The following is a 13171-nucleotide window of genomic DNA, read 5'->3' as shown; positions in this document are numbered from 1 at the left end:
CATCCCTGTGGGTAGTGCCCCTTGGGTACCGCTGTATGTTATAGATAGGTATAGGAGTAGGTAGCAGTGAATAATTTGGATGAGATCGTCTCGCCTTGTCAGACACCCTTACTAATAGAAAACCTCCAAGAGGCTTATGGAGTTTTTGGTTCCTGCACTACTGTATATGTTATTCAGGGGTTTATATAGCGCTTAGAGATTACTTGGTTGTACAAGAGTACAAGACGTCGATAATTGAGGATTTTTTCTGTAGGATCAAATTCATTTTCGTAATCAATAAAACCCAAGTAGAGTGATAGTCTATAATTTATATATATATTTTAATTAATCTATTAGTTTGATTATTTATATAGTACCATACGTGACAGGTAAAAATAACTCGTCTGTGTATAAGTAAATAGTCCATAGAAGAATTACTCTGCAAACAAATCCTACTGCGGTTTACAGAGATACTTTATATCAAGACTTCTCTCAATTAAAACAAAAATAACGACCACATTGACTTATAGATCCGTATTCTGAGCTTTACTAAAAAAGGCGAAAGGAAGCTGGCCATCTTTGAAAGAAAGATACTGAGAAGAGTATTTGGAACCGTATGTAAGGAAGGTACAACCTCGAAGTGGACGCAAACGTGCGGAAACTCTGTTTGGCAGACTATGTCTCAACAATAGACGGCATCAAGTCAATAAAGAAGCTCTTCCTAAACAGAGCAGACGGAATCAAAGGAGTCAGGGGACGCAGATTGTGGTGAAAAGAAGAGTTTGCTACTAAAGAGAGATTGTGTACCTACTTATTTTGTTGTAAAACTGTCTGTTCCAAATTGAAAATATCCGTTAGGATAGAATCACTCTTGTGTGTAGTTCTAACTAAAATAAGTACGACCATTTAAAAAATATAAATAAATATTTTGAAGTATTCGTTGTTTCTAATAACATTTTAATTCCATCAACCAGTGAAAAAAATATTAATTATATTATTTACACGGTTTTAATCTCACCATTTACTTAATTTGAAAATAAAAACATAGCAATCGATGAACTTTTTAATTAAAAAATAAATAATTACGCTGATGAACCTATAACTAACTATTATAATACAGCTAAATTATCAATGGAAAGCTAGACAATAACAAGGGAAATATTTTTTTTCAAGTGGAAGACTAAGCATATTCAGCAAGACTATGAAATGTTTAGTCTTTATCGCTCAAGAGTGCGGCAAGCTGTTCGACTGGCCTATCGAGCGCATATAGAAACAGTAGAAAATTGCATCCGCGAAAATTCTAAATCGTTTTGGGACTATGTTAAATCTTTAAGAAGGGATGGTGGGTTTGCCAATTCAATGAGTTGGAAAGGCGAAGAGGTGACCGGATCTGGAGTGGCAGAGGCTTTTGCCGGTCACTTTAGGTCTGTCTACGCAAGTAGTAGTCCGAATCTGGATGTTGCCTCAACGTCAAGAAAACCATCACGCGGTGCCCAATCTATTGATATCCTTCCGATTGATGTTGCTATTGTGTTTAGGTTCATTAAAAAGCTAAAGAACACACGATCTTTAGGGCCGGATAATCTCCCAACATTTTTTTTAAAGGGGTGTATTGACTTTGTCAAAGGCCCGCTTTCATATATATTTAATCTTGTGATGGAGACGGGTATCTTTCCCGATTTGTGGAAGATGTCAAAGGTTACTCCAATCCATAAGAGTGGTGCTGAGTCATCAGTGGAGAACTACAGGCCGGTGGCTGTTCTCTCGGCACCCGCAAAAGTTCTTGAGATGATCATGCATAACATGATTTATCCAAAAATTGAGTCATTTATAATGAATGAGCAGCATGGATTTAGAGTTGGCCGATCAACGGAAACTAACCTGATGGTATTTGTAGATTATGTGTCGTCAGCACTAGATAGAGGCCATCAGGTTGACTGTTCCTACAATGACTTCTCAAAAGCGTTTGACAGAGTCGATCACGACATCCTGTTGGAAAAACTCCAACTAATTGGATTGTCCGATCGTTTTCTGAAGTTATTCGGGAGCTATTTTAGGAATCGTCAACAATACGTATCGTATGGCGTCTATCAGTCACAGATGTTCAATACATTTTCTGGTGTCCCTCAGGGCTCAAACTTGGGGCCATTGCTGTTTACGATTTTTATAAATGACATAGCAATGGTCATTAAAAATGCTATGTTTTTGTTGTTCGCCGATGACCTGAAACTCTTCATGGAAGTTGTCACCTTGGACGATTGTCGTCAACTCCAACTTGATATAGACAATATATTAGATTGGGGCAGGCGTAACAAACTGGACTTCAATATTGAAAAATGCAATATTTTATCATTTACCAGAGCCTCGCGAGTATTATTTTTCCAATATTCGATGAATGGCAGAGTTCTTTCGCGAATACCATCTGTAAGGGATCTTGGCATTACGTTTGACAGTAAGCTGTCATTTAGTGGTCATATAGCTATCATTTGTAAAAAGGCGCTACAAATGTTGGGCTTCGTCTTGCGTACTTCCCGGGTCTTTTCGGATGTTACTGTATTAAAAATTCTTTATAATTCCTTAGTGAGAAGCCGGCTTGAGAGTGGGTCGATTGTTTGGGCCCCGCATCAGTTGAAATATGACCTTATGGTGGAGCGAGTTCAAAAGAAATTTTTGAGACTCCTTTATTTGAGGTTATATGGATACTATCCGTGGCTTTATCCAACTGACTTTCTCTTAGGTATGCTAACATACTGTAGTTTAAGTGCTAGAAGATATCAATATTTGGCCACGTATTTTTTTCGACTAATACGTGGTGTGAATGAGAACTCTGCCATTCTTGGTAATATTGACTTGTGTGTCCCTGATAACTATCTTAGAAATCGGGAGCATCAGTTGTTTGTTCTCCCGAGGAGCAGAACTAACCTGCCATTGGTGATGCCAATTGGTAGAGCAATAACTCTGTTCAACCAAATTGCTTCGGATGTTGATATATTCCATCTACGTGAGAATGAGTATAGGTGGACGTTATTTTATAAATTCTTAAAATAGGGTCTGCTTAACTCATCCGGTGTACTTCCTTGTACCTATATACTTAATATTTTTTGTATTTACACATTTATACTATAGAATAACTTAATATTGCATAATTACAAATTACATAATACTTTTTTTTTAATAATATTTATTTGTTTCTAAATGTCATGTTGTGAACGTCTTAAACTTATAATTTGTAATGTCCACAATATGTAAAATAAATTAAAATTGAAAATTGAAAGTCATGTTAAAGTTCTTTTCTGGCATCCGCAGCACTGTTTGCTTTATTCTCTTATCTCCTCGTTACTTTTGAAGTCACCGCACACACAGTGTCTGTTCTCGAAGCTCACTCAGATTGAGACACTCCGCATCGAGTTGAATGTTGCTCCTTCCATTCCCATTCGGATAGCGAGCTCTCTTTGCAAAGTGATGAGTACCCATAGACAGGTACGTGATCGCTAATGAGGGGGAAATTTACATCAGGACAGGTGCTATTGCACAAAACGTTTGTTTTCTTCGCGTTGATCTTCAAACCAACGCGAGGTGATTGTCGTGCAGCCTTGTCGATTGTCTCTTGAATGTCCTCGATTAATTTGTCGAATAGGACAGCATCATTTTCAGCGCATCTTATACTGGCCCGGTCAAATATCGAATTAAAAATTAAATATAGAGAAGGCTTCTGATAAGAAGATAGATATTTAATGCTATATCCAGGTACATTGATTGGTCAAACGGTTTAGTCTCTTATAGATCAGAGGTCATAGTCCGTAAAAGCTGAGCTGTATAATTAAGTAGATGGCTTGTTAGTCAAACTAGTCACAATATATACAATAATTATTAACACGGTGATTGATTATCCTGTTATTATACGATTGGTTTCATATTGACTAAATAAAAGAATAACACGCCTTCAATTAAAATCAAATTTTACAATGCATAATTTGTGTGACAAATTATAAATCGTTTAATACTCCGTTTTATTCTACAAATACGAGATAATAAAAATATGATTCAATGTGTATTAATTCTTCATACATAACACACGGTTAAAGTTTTAAAAAATTAACAATGTTAGATATCATTTACCAAGCGTTAGGAATTCTCACAAACAGTAATGGTGAATTTAAGACGATGAAAAAAAGATTTATAAAAATCCACATTGCAATTTTAATTATATTAACTAGTGGAGTTTTCGTCTATAGTTTCTTTGTAGATTTTCCGGAATATGAGTATTTTGCCCCTACAATGATAATCGTATATAATTTGATTTTCTACACTCGGGTAACTACGGCGCTGGTCTCGTGGATTCGAAATTTGATTGTGAATGCCGCGAAACAGGACAAGCTTTTTAAAAATATGACTTTAGCTAAGGACATTTTACACGTGAAAAGACATTACTTTCTCGTCACCGTCATAAGCATATTCTCTCATATGATAGGGATAGTCACAATCTTCGTAATGTCGCGATATCTTAACAAATTCGTACATATTTATGTCCTTATTCTGTCAATAAAGAACACATTCACCGTAACGCAAGTTTCGAAGCGAGTTTTAGTTACTGTTTTCAACTTTCAAAAACTTAACATGCGACTGTGTAAGCGCTACAAATATCTCGAACTTGAATATTCAAGATCAAATGTACTGCTATTTTTCATTACAAAAAACTTAGTTTCTTCGAGTAGAGAATTTAGATTGGAGGAAGTAAATATCAAATCTAATACAGAAAGTGAAATGAGATTGTATATTATATTAGAAAATAATGTGGATATAATAAATTCAGTTTATAACGTGGAGGTATGTGAACAACATAATATTTATAACTTATTCATTTAAATGGATTAAGTGCATATTTATTTCTTTAAATTTAAAAAAAATATTCGATATCAAAGTGATTGTGACTTAATGTGTTTAAATTAAAATTGCTGCGATCTTCATCTTTCGGCACCGTTGTGCTCAAGATACCTATTTATTCAAAAAAAAAAATTTAAATTTACATATAGTGAGCATTACAAATTGTTAATTTAAGACGTTTACAACATGACATTTAGAAAAAAATAAATAATACTAAAACAGTATTATATAAAAAATAAATAGATCAATGTTAAGTTATTAAATAGTAGAAAAGTGGGTACTGTTCGGTTATACGGAATACAGCGGAAAACGCATTTTGAAAATAGCCGATAAACTGGATTATTTGTTAGTTTGGGTTAGTTTAGGTTAAATTAGGTTAGGTTAGGTTTGGTTGGGTTAACCTAACAAATAATCCAGTTTATCGGCTATTTTCAAAATGTGTTTTCCGCTGTATTCCGTATAACCTAACAGTACCGAAAAGTATTATATAAAAAATAAATAGATCAATGTTAAGTTATTAAATAGTAGAAAAGTGGGTACTGTTCGGTTATACGGAATACAGCGGAAAACGCATTTTGAAAATAGCCGATAAACTGGATTATTTGTTAGTTTGGGTTAGTTTAGGTTAAATTAGGTTAGGTTAGGTTTGGTTGGGTTAACCTAACAAATAATCCAGTTTATCGGCTATTTTCAAAATGTGTTTTCCGCTGTATTCCGTATAACCTAACAGTACCGAAAAGTGTAAATACAACACATTATAAACTAGATACAAGGAAGTACACCGAATGAGCTAAGCAGACCCTATTTTAAGAATTTATAAAAGAATGCCCACCTATACTCATCCTCACGGGTGGAATATGTCAATATCCGAAGTGATTTGGTTGAACAGATTTATTGCCCTCCCAATTGGCGTTACCATTATAATACAATATATCACACATTATCCGATTATAAAAAATAAACTTAAAAAAAAAATATATGAATACTTAACATAAAATCTTTTTCATTTATATAGGATCGATCCTTAATACTTTGGACGCGGAAGACGCACACGGCGCGTAATGACCAGGCGGCCGATCGATGTAATTAACGTGCATTTTAAAGGGGGCAATTAAAATCTCATTATCTCTTCAGCAGCGAAAGCGTTAATATGGTCAAAATACCGAAGATCGATTCTATATAACCAACGCGTGCTACAAAATTATCTTAGTTTTTAATGATTTTAGATAGGTAACATATTAATATAATATAAACTATGTGAAAAATGTATCGCTCGAAAACTGAGTATATGTACGGGGATTGTTTAATAACCACTCTTTGTAGCCCTCGATCGATAATATTGTAATCGTAATACATAATGCAGAATTAACGTTTATATCGTATTTTAGGGGCACCAAAATTCACAGAATCTCGATACACATTATTCTTGGTCACATACACTTTCCGTCGTCAACTAACGCGAATTGAATTATTATATTATTCATACAGCGATGTCTGTAGCCTCACAAGATATTAATGACGATATACTATTTCGGAAATATTGCAAAAATCGATACAAATAATACAATAACGAATGCATTCACCTTTTACCATTAACACATTGGTTTCGGTTATATTAGTTTGTCTGATAGGGGCGGGGCACCATTTATTTTACCATGTAATTTGTTACAAATACCATGAGGGTATTTTGAAGTATATTTATGCCCCTTTTATTAATTTTAAGCAATCCAAAAAATATAACAATGTTGGGGTAGGTATACTATTAGGTACCAACCAAACAATTAAAGTCGATATATATTTATTTAAAACTCATAACTAATGTTGTTATATATATATTTATTATTTTCAAGCTACTTATGACGCCATTAACTGCATTTCTCGCAATAATGTCTACAATCAACATGTTCAGCTTTAAAGATAGAAATAAATTTACCGACGTAAGTAACTTCATTAAAATTATTAACTTTTTCAGATGTTGTAGGCAATAATTGAATCGTCTTTAAATATACTCTTGTCTTTTTCTTTCCTTTCATAAATAAAGTGCATGCAATTAGAGTTGGGTTTCGGGAATTCTCGGAAAATTTTCGAAATTTTCCATCCCGAATCTCGAGAATCTTTTCTCGGGATTCGGGATTTCTTTATTATCAAATATTAATTGAAAAAAACAATTTTCTATATAAAACAAGTGGACAGAAAACATAAAACGTTCAAAGATTGATCGGGGAATTTAACACAATTAAGACAACATCCAACATTTGCAACATCCGGGAACTTTGGGTCTCAAAAGCGTACGTGATTGTCAGACGCAGCGATTGACAGACTGTGTTTTTTGAAATTCCATTTTAATAAAGTAATGTTTTTAATTATTTTTGTTTTCTTACTTCTATTTTGTTTGTCTTCTTACATAAATAGAAACAAATCATATTTTTTTGAAAAGTGTACACTGATTATAGGATTTTTTTTAGGTTTTTTGAAATTTCCCGATATCTCGAGAATTCCCGAGAATTCTTTTCTGGAAATCTCGAATCTCGAGATTGAGATTTTCTCGGGAAATACCCAACTCTACATGCAATGGTTTCTACATTGAAGTCTCAAAAAAGGTCGTTGTTCTATGTATTTGTTGAAAATATGGTTTCTTGAATTAAAAAGTTTGATTAGCCATTGAAATTTATAATAATTTTGTGTTACACGATGTTAAAATATATAAAGCAATCCGATGTCTACTATTATACCCGTACGAATATATACAAAAACGCTAGTAGGAAAGAAAAAAATCCCAAAACCACCAATACGATTCACAAATGGCAGAAAAAGATTACAGCCGAATAATATTATTATCGATCAGCAATTTTCCAAAGTTTTTTTCCAAAAAATTTGCATGAATTAAAAAAAAAACAATTCTACGTTAATGGACTTATTAAAATTGACAGGAATTTTTGGCTATAACGCTATAACCTCTAGAATGATTATAAGATAATATTATTATTTAACATAAATGATTGTTTTCAAAACGAGTTCATAGCCAGAGATTACTGTCAATAATTGAAATATCGTATCTTTCGTTTCAATAAAATTCCGTTAATTTCGGCAATGTCGAGGTGAAATATGAAAAATCTATTCGGAGTAAAAGCTGTAGTATTAATTACACTAATATTAATTTCATTTTTTTCCAGTCTCCCTATGCGACAACAGCTCAAACACTTTGGGCAATTTCTGATGCTTATTACTTGATGCTTCTTGTATCCGTCGGAGAAGCTCTCACCCTAGTAACTAAAACGACAAGTGCTATTGTCAGTAAAATGATGGCTGATCCCAACTTAGGTAAACGTCATCTTGTTGTTTCAACAATCATAGTATTATATAGTATCAAGCAGTGGTGAAGGGTGCCTGTTGAAGGCAGATAGGCTGTGGTAGATAACTGAACAAATGTCGTTATATCGTGCGACGATCTCTAAAGAATTCCTTGCTCATTTACTTACATATTAAGGCATGCAAAATTACCTTTAAAATGCGTTACCGGTTAATCGGTAAAAATATAAACCGGTTAACCGAAAACCAGTAATGCATGATTTAGTGAATATACAACATAATTATACGCAACATACAGTGCTATGCCATGGTAGCCATATCAATTTTATTTCGTTGTAGAATAATGAAGTTAGCTTTGAATGAGGGTGCGTGTAAAAAATAAATGGCAACAAGAAATAAAAGAACAGTTGTTACGTGTTAGGTATTAGTTACATGCAATAAGTCAATAATTACCAAACATTAGTAGCTATCCGTTCTATCTATGGGTTAATAATTAACCCGTGAGTACTTAGTGGTTTTCAAACTTTTACGTTTCACTAAACAGTTTAGCACATCATGGAATCAAACTAGACAACTAACTACACTTAGGTTTTTCCCATTCCACTTGGTTTGTATCGTTGTATCTACCGTCAAAACCTTAGTTTTAGTATTCGAAAATGGCATCATGATTTGCTGAGCTTTCAATACTCACAAAAGGACATTAAACCTTGACTAACATCCAATAATAATTACTAAATTAATAAGAGATGAGCAGTATGCTACATTTAATGTTTATCTTCGTACACCCACTAAAGTGACAAAAGGATACGAATCCTGAACGTGCGATAGCGCTGTTAATTGAATTGCCTAAAATTATTAAAATATTCAAAGATGCTGAACACTTAATGACATTTGATATCACTGGAGTATATTAATATCACAAATAATAATTACAACATTTGATTATCAATTCAAAAGCATTTTTCTTTTGTTTTAATTAGTCAATATCTACTATTAGGTATATTACATATTTACAGGGCCAAGTAGGTACAAAAATTATTATACTTATATTATTAACACAAATCTCATAATACGATACCTTATATTATATTTTTGTTTCAGACGATCGACACCGCACATATTTATCGAACTTTTCGAGCATATTGAGTAGTGGAAACGTTTGCATTACGGCACATAATATGTTCCCTTTAGATTTTTCATTTATGTATGCATTCTTTGGAGCTTTGACTTCTTTTACGACGATTCTGCTGCAAATGTCACAAGACAACTTATAAACTGAACCAGAGAAGTCATTAGACCTTTTGAATCCGTGTTTTCAAGTACTTTTGATAATATTATTTAAAAAATGTTTACATAAAAATTGTACGTATTACATTTCGCCGCAGCACAGTTTGCAGTGAACTGTCTTACGGGAAATATATAGACGCATATTAAAGACCGTTCAACCTCGCTGGGTCGTATAGAACTGACATAAAATTCATGTCTAAATAAAACACGGTTCTTGTCGGTTTACACTTTACAGGAAGCCAGCAACAAACAAATTAGAAAAATAGCCAATATACTGGATTATTTGTGAGGTTAGATTAGGTTTTCATTCTTGAATTCATGAATTTTGCCAAAATCAGCTATGAAAATTGAATTAATGTTCATATTGAATCTAGTAAAATTGGAGACCGTAATAATAGTATACGGTCATCTCTTTCCGATAGAAAGCTTAAGGCGAACTGTGCCACGGTAAAATGTTTTACGTACTACTTACATGTAACCACCGGAAAGAGATGGTCATATTTATAAGCTTTGAGATAAAAAAAAATAACGCATTATTCATGGAGCATTGCAAACAGCAATTTTATTAGATTCAACAGGAAAACTTCCTAATTTGATATTGATTTTAATATACCTAATATAAATTCTACAATATACGACTGTTTACATTTTACGAGATCTATCCCAGAAGCAAATAAGTATGACTTAAATTTTGCTTTATTGAAAATTAACCTAACCTATATTATCTTGATTATACTTAGTAGGTAAGTAGATACTTTAATTATTGTATAATACATTCATTAAGAAGAAACTTTATGTACATATATATTTTAAATAAATAAAAATATTTATAAAATTTCTCTATGTATCTTGTTATTTAACATAAATAAAGATTATTTTTCTGCACGTCTTTATTTCACACAGTAAGCTTAAGTACCTACATACTATACGCTTTATAAGCTTAATATGTGAGTGAAATTCGTGAATTTTATTACTACAAAAATATTTACCTTCGTGCAGAATATAACGATAATAATATACTTCATACTAACAACATCATATTATTTAAATGTAACAGTACTCTTCAAAACATTTTATAAATTAACGCACACTATGTGGACGAGTTAACCCTAATGATAATGCTGTATACAAAATAAACTTCACTACAATGTATTATTAAGGATCGATTATCGGTTAGGTGAAGTTAAGTAATTATTTTTCTGCCTAGAGATACAGTAAGTCGATAATTTATTAGTCCTTGGCTAACATTGAGATCGCACATATTATTTTAGCTTGAATTTAAAATTAGGTACTGTCGATTTTTCATATATTTTTTTTCTATTTTTAACACGTTAAGTCGTCCATATAATTATAAAAAAGTGAGCGTTATAAAAGCAGGATTATGACAAAATTTAATTTCATTCATAGTGTCTGGCATAACTCCATACATTTATTATCATTATCCAGGGTCAATCCACTGCTGGATGAAGGTCTACCCAAGCTCCCTCCACTCCTCTCGGTCCCTAGTTCTTCGCTGTCACATAATCCACCGAACTTTATGAAATCGTCTATCCAGCGAGTTTTACGGCATCCCTGTGGGTAGTGCCCCTTGGGTACCGCTGTATGTTATAGATAGGTATAGGAGTAGGTAGCAGTGAATAATTTGGATGAGATCGTCTCGCCTTGTCAGACACCCTTACTAATAGAAAACCTCCAAGAGGCTTATGGAGTTTTTGGTTCCTGCACTACTGTATATGTTATTCAGGGGTTTATATAGCGCTTAGAGATTACTTGGTTGTACAAGAGTACAAGACGTCGATAATTGAGGATTTTTTCTGTAGGATCAAATTCATTTTCGTAATCAATAAAACCCAAGTAGAGTGATAGTCTATAATTTATATATATATTTTAATTAATCTATTAGTTTGATTATTTATATAGTACCATACGTGACAGGTAAAAATAACTCGTCTGTGTATAAGTAAATAGTCCATAGAAGAATTACTCTGCAAACAAATCCTACTGCGGTTTACAGAGATACTTTATATCAAGACTTCTCTCAATTAAAACAAAAATAACGACCACATTGACTTATAGATCCGTATTCTGAGCTTTACTAAAAAAGGCGAAAGGAAGCTGGCCATCTTTGAAAGAAAGATACTGAGAAGAGTATTTGGAACCGTATGTAAGGAAGGTACAACCTCGAAGTGGACGCAAACGTGCGGAAACTCTGTTTGGCAGACTATGTCTCAACAATAGACGGCATCAAGTCAATAAAGAAGCTCTTCCTAAACAGAGCAGACGGAATCAAAGGAGTCAGGGGACGCAGATTGTGGTGAAAAGAAGAGTTTGCTACTAAAGAGAGATTGTGTACCTACTTATTTTGTTGTAAAACTGTCTGTTCCAAATTGAAAATATCCGTTAGGATAGAATCACTCTTGTGTGTAGTTCTAACTAAAATAAGTACGACCATTTAAAAAATATAAATAAATATTTTGAAGTATTCGTTGTTTCTAATAACATTTTAATTCCATCAACCAGTGAAAAAAATATTAATTATATTATTTACACGGTTTTAATCTCACCATTTACTTAATTTGAAAATAAAAACATAGCAATCGATGAACTTTTTAATTAAAAAATAAATAATTACGCTGATGAACCTATAACTAACTATTATAATACAGCTAAATTATCAATGGAAAGCTAGACAATAACAAGGGAAATATTTTTTTTTCATTTACCATCAGTTACGCAGTGAAATATGGTGTTAAAATATCTTCTACGAGTATTCGGTATTCTCACTTACAAAGTTAACGTAGATTTAATTCACACAGAAGAAAATAAATATTTAAAACTTTATAGAGCAATTTTAGTAATTATGTCATGTGTCAGTCTTGTGACAACATACAAGCAATTTTCCAAAGGCCTATACGTTTATTTAACGCCAAGTATTACATATTTGACGCTTTTAACGATTCGCACTGTTTCCTTTAATACGTCTATTCTTCTAAATATGACTATAAATATTAAGCAAAATATTCAAATTTTATCCAATACGCGTGCAGTCGAAAATACATTAAAACTCTCTTTATGCGAAAGGTGTTTAATTAACGTATTCGAATACAGTTTTATAATTATAGCAACGATCAGCGTCATTTATAATATTATATATTACAAACTACTTTTACGACACTGTCACACACTGTTAATATCATTTCATAATGCTTTGCTGATAATACAGTTTTTTAAAAGAGCTACTAAAATAATTTTTCAATTGAAAAATCTCAATGACAATTTTTTTTCAAATTCTGATCCAAGTGAACATTTTTTGAGTAATATTTTCATGGTTTTTAAAACGAAATACTCAATACCAACTACAATTAACGACTCATTGGAGAGTATTATTCAAGTCCACGAGAAAATATATCATAATATTAATATTATTAATTATATATATTGTAATCAGGTGAGGCTCTTAATACATTGACTTATTAATGAATGTTGGTAGCATGTGAAGATTAAAAGGACACTCTAACCATGAAGAGCCTGTTCATATAAATCTGTATTTGTTTATACAAACTTATTTTTTTCGTAAATTATAGACATACAAAAAGTAAAGAGTTTTAAAATGAACGTCACGTAATTGCAACAATGATCATGACGACTTTTTAGCAGTGATGAGCAGCACATACGCCAAATTAGGATGATTTTCTGGTATTTAATTAGGTCC

The sequence above is a fragment of the Rhyacophila brunnea genome, unplaced genomic scaffold (assembly GCF_057557595.1).
Source record: "Rhyacophila brunnea isolate RB1 unplaced genomic scaffold, BYU_Rbru_1.0 scaffold_18, whole genome shotgun sequence".
In the NCBI taxonomy this organism is placed as follows: Eukaryota; Metazoa; Arthropoda; class Insecta; order Trichoptera; family Rhyacophilidae; genus Rhyacophila; species Rhyacophila brunnea.
The sequence above is the reverse complement of the archived record's forward strand: the minus strand, read 5'-3'. Positions refer to the sequence as shown.